The sequence below is a fragment of the Miscanthus floridulus genome, chromosome 7, assembly GCF_019320115.1.
Source record: "Miscanthus floridulus cultivar M001 chromosome 7, ASM1932011v1, whole genome shotgun sequence".
NCBI lineage: Eukaryota > Viridiplantae > Streptophyta > Magnoliopsida > Poales > Poaceae > Miscanthus > Miscanthus floridulus.
In genome coordinates this window covers 4,772,610-4,777,907 of record NC_089586.1, presented here as the reverse complement: position 1 = coordinate 4,777,907, position 5,298 = coordinate 4,772,610, and positions in this window count along the sequence as shown.

Sequence of the window (5,298 nt, the reverse complement as noted above, 5' to 3'; positions counted from 1 at the left end):
ACGACCAGCTGACGACACCCGCGTACGGTGCCAGTGACGAACAGGGCCGCGACATGGAGCCATCCCCGTCGTCATGTACAGGGCCGACGGGACCCACATAAAGGGGATGGAAGATGCCGTAATCCCGGAAGCCTTCCTCTTCTTGTCACTCTCTCTGATGTAACCTGCGTCTTCCCCTTCACTATAAAAGAGGAAGCAAGGCGTCCTATGGAGGGCGAGTGGGCATTTCCTACACATCTTACACGTCTGAGCGGCTGAAGGCTTAGGCGTCCGACAATAGAACGAGAACCAGACTCACTCTTTTCACCAGAGACTTAGGACATTCTCCCTCTCCTGCTTGTTTATAACCCCTACTACAAATCAAGTGCCGGTAACACGAGCAGCAGCAAACTGGACGTAGGGACATTCCGCTCGAACCAGTATAAATCCTTGTGTCCTCCTAGCATAGCCATCCGGGTGAGACGCGCAAACTAGAAATTTACTAGCTGGTGATTTGAAACACCGACAATTGGCATGCCTATTTTTTTGCTTGTAATGTTGTGAATGTCCATTTCATGTCAGATTTTGGTATCGGAAAAAACACTATATATTAGAATGGTACTAGACTGTATTTACGAAATTATCTAAAACCATAATTGATTTGTGATAGTCAAGGCATAAAGATTTATCTGACCTCCCGTGAGTAAGGATATGTACCTTATTTAACGAAAAAGCTAGCGCTCGGATGTCCGACACCAAGACGCGTACGTCCGGTGTCAAGACGCGTTCGGACGCAGCTCCCAGCTTGTGATTCCACCCATCTGATGAAACCGATCCACAACAGAAAAATTATTCGAGCGAGCGCGTCTGTCCCCCACCGTGCTCCATCCCCTGCCACACCCTATTCACCTCCATGCCTGTCTCTGCCACGCCCTGTTCACCTGACTTGCCCTCGATGTCGTGCACACATATACAACATCTAGATCTACTTTTGATTCTAGATGCAACACTTGCAACATACAAAAGAAGACAAATAAAAACACTTAAAACATGCGTCCAAAACACTTACAAAAACACCTAAAAGCATTTGAAAACTATTGCAAAACATATACAACATACATATAAAACACTTGCAACATATGTGTGAAACATATGTAACATCATGAAACATTGGAAAAAGACGCTTGCAATATACCTCTGAAACACTTGCAATATATGCAACATCCTGATCTAATTTTGTAACTTCTAGATGAAACACTTGCAACATCTAGATGACATATCTAAAACACTTGGAGCATACGCTTCCAACATGCACTTTCAGCGTAATGTCACCTTTGTTGAGAATGAGCACAATGTCACCTTGCTGCTTGGATGAATGGACGCTCGTTGTTACGGAGCTTAACGTCGGCGCAGAGATCGGCGGTGAAAGGTCCTTGTGTGGTTTTGGTAATTGAGTGACAACCCTAGGTGGACTAATTGTGTTTATGTGAGATACACAGGTGATTAGTACATAAGTACATGTGTGTGAGCAACATATGCCGTGAAGGTGAAAATGGTTTGGAGATGTTACAAAGCTCACACATGTGATGATGAAGGAGCTTATTGCACATGAGACATGACATTGAGTCATGTGATCAAGGTGGAGAAGATCAAGACAAGACTTGGCTTGATGGACTGGTTGTAAGCGTGAAGGGCAAGTCGGAGGCTTTGGAGCGATGGACCATGTGGCGGTGAAGCTTGAGCAAAGCTTGAGCAAGACTTGGCGCCGATAGACGAAGGCAATGGTGAAAAGCAAGTGAAGTCAAGATCGAGGAACCAATATGATCACGTGATGATATGAAGTGGATCATATTATTGTTGATCATATTGGTGCATGTGTCGCATCGACATTGGAGGAGATGGAATGAAATACGCAAGGCAAAGGTATAACCTAGGGCATTTCATTTCACCGGTCATAGGTGTGTAGAGAAGTTGATGACCCGATTTAGGATAGATGGCCGTACTATCAAGAGGGACAAACTTGTTTGCATATCGGTCATCTAGTGCCACTCGAGTGATCTAACTTTGCATCATCGCTAGGATCGAGTGGCGTGGCAAGTTGAGTGGCTAATCCTTTGGAAAATATTTGTGAAAAGCTAACACACATACACTTAGTGGTGCACACTTGGTGGTGTTAGCACATTTATAAAGGAGAAGAAGTTAGAGTTGTCGTGAATCAACTTAGAGAAGAGAAAAAGGTTTTTCAATGTACTCTGAACTATAGGATGGTCCTTGGATTGGAATACTATTTTAATCCATTGTGATTTGGATCAACTATGCATGTGGGATGTGTAGCCCTCTGAGTAAGCTTTCCAAAATGTCTAAGATCATTGAAATCGGAGTTCGGAGCTAAGAGTTATAGCCGTTTTAGCGCTGAAAGGTCTGTGACCGAACGCTGGGGTCTAGCGTCCAGTTAGCACTTGTGAGTCCAGTCACAGCGTATAGCATGTCTAGAAGCAACCGGACACTGAAAGAGTCCGGTCAGTGATGATCGGACGTGTCCGGTCATTGAAAAACGTCACTCGAACCTCTCTGTAAGTGACCGAACGCTGGGTTTTAGCGTCCGGTCGTTATGACCTGCGCGTCCGGTCAGTACGCGCTTTGCCCAGTGAAGGGATAACGGCTATTTTTGCCCTTAGGGCTATAAAAGGAGTGTGTGGCCGGCCTTGGGCTGGTTGCTTAGCACCCTCACACCTATGTGGCTTGTGTAGGAGTGCTTGGATGCCGTCTAACTCACTTGTGCTTACAAGAGTGCGAATCAATTGCGAGTGAGTATGATTCTAGTGCGTTGCATTGTGAGATTGCATCGAGTGGCACTAGGTGATTGAGTTGCAAGCCAGTGGTTCTTGTTACTCTTGAAGGTTGCCACCTCCTAGACGACTTGGTGGTGGTCTCCGTCGAAGCCCACAAAAAGCTTATGCGGTGCTCTGGAGAAGAGCTTTGTGAGGAGCATTGTGCTCGCCCCGCGGGAGCCGTGAAGAGCAACTCTAGTTGACCATGTCATTGAGCTACCCTCACTTACAGGGTAGGTTCTTGCGGTGCCCGACGTGTAGGCTTGGCGGGTGATGCCAATTAGCTATCGAACCACCAAGTGAGCGGTCGACACAACGAAGACGTAGCGTGTTGGCAAGCACGTGAACCTCGGGAGAAAATCACCGTGTCAACCTTGTTCTTCCTATTGGTTTGTAATCCCCTTACATAAGCTTGTGATTACTTTTATATATATTGTGCTTGTGTAGTTGCTCTTGTAATTAGTTAGCTTGTGTAGCTCACTAGTTACCTTCTTGCTTGTGTAGTATAGAAGTAGCTCCCTTGCGTGGCTAATTTAGTTTGTGTAACCTTGTTAGTTACTTTGCTTAGTTTGTGTAGCTAAGTATTTACGCTCTCTAATTTGGCATTATATAAGGAAAATGGACCATAGGCCCATTTACTTTGGTTTTTGGTGTTTGATGACCAACACAACCAAATTGGACTAATGAATTTACAAGTGATTGTTTTGTAGTTTAATAAGATGCAAGATGTGACTTGGACAAATGTGACATGATGATCCGATGATCAACACCTCAAAGAAGACCTTAGGAGCACAAGAGAAGACCTAAGATATCAAGCAAAGTCCACGCACGAAGATAGGAACCAAGCCACACGTAAAATCATGAAGAAATGAGCTCACAAAGGTGACCGGACGCTGGAAAAAAGCAACCGAACGCTCCGATCAGGAGGCTTGGCAACAGCAGCAGCGACCGGATGCTGGACCGGATGCTAGCGGCAAACCGATCGAATGCAGGACAACAGCGTCCGATCGAGTATAGAGAGGTTCCAGAGCAGCAAAACTACAACCGGACGCGTCCGGTGGTAGGTGACCGGACGCTGGCAGCGTCCGATCAGTTGTTCATGGCTTCAACGGTTGGGACAACCGGACGTGTCCGGTCAGGACGTGATTAGCATCCGGTCAGTAGCAGAAAAGCGGGATTTTGTCTCCCAACGGCTACTTTCTTAGTGGGGCTTATAAATACAACCCCCAACCGGCCATTTGAGGTGTGTGGATGAAAGGTCCTAATGGCTAGAGGGGGGTGAATAGCCTAATAAAAATTTCTACAACAACACTTAACAAAAGGTTAGACAATTATGAGACGAAGCAAGTGTTGCGCTAGCCTACTCAAAATGCAAGCCACCTACAACAATTCTAGTTTAGATAGTGTCGATTCACACAAGAGGTATGATACTACCCTATGTTAGTGTGCTCTCAAAGGCTAACTAAAGAGCCACATCAACCAAGCAAGCAAGCTCTCACAACTAGTTACACTAAAGAGCTTGTCGACTAGCTTGCGATAATGTAAAGAGAGTGATCAAGATAGTTATACCGCCGTGTAGAGGAGTGAACCAATCAATCACAAGGATGAATAACAAAGAAGACTAATCACCTCGGAATCAAAGGATGAACACAATGATTTTTACCGAGGTTCACTTGCTTGCCGGCAAGCTACTCCTCGTTGTGGCGATTCACTCACTTGGAGGTTCACGCGCTAATTGGCTTCACACGCCAAACCCTCAATAGGGTGCCGCACAACCAACACAAGATGAGGATCACACAAGCCACGAGCAATTCACTAGAGTACCTTTTGGCGCTCCGCCGGGGAAAGGTCAAGAACCCCTCACAATCACCACGATCGGAGCCGGAGACAATCCCACCCTCCACTCAATGATCCTCGCTGCTCCAAGCCATCTAAGTGGCGGCAACCACCAAGAGTAACAAGCAAAATCCGCAGCGAAACATGAACACCAAGTGCCTCTAAATGCAATCACTCAAGCAATGCACTTGGATCACTCCCAATCTCACTATGATGATGAATCAATGATGGAGATGAGTGGGAGGACTTTGGCTAGGCTCATAAGGTTGCTATGTCAATGAAAATGGCCAAAGATGTGAGCCACAGTCGGCCATGGGGCTTAAATAGAAGCCCCCATGAAATAGAGCCGTTGTACCCCTTCACTGAGCACACTGTGCTCTGATCGGATGCTCTGGTCAAACTGACCAGACCCTGGACTCAGCGTCCAGTCCACGGATGGACGCCACGTGTCACCAGCTTCAAATGTTGTTCGTTAGATTTCAATGGCTATGAAGCTGACCGGACGCTCCGGCAAAACTGACCGGACCCTGGAGCCTCAACGTCCGGTCGAGTACAGTAAGGGTCAAAAGCCAGTTTTCCTCGACCGGACGCATCCGGTCCACCTCGACCGGACACAGCCCAGTGTTCGGTGGTAAACCCTAGCCACTGTACC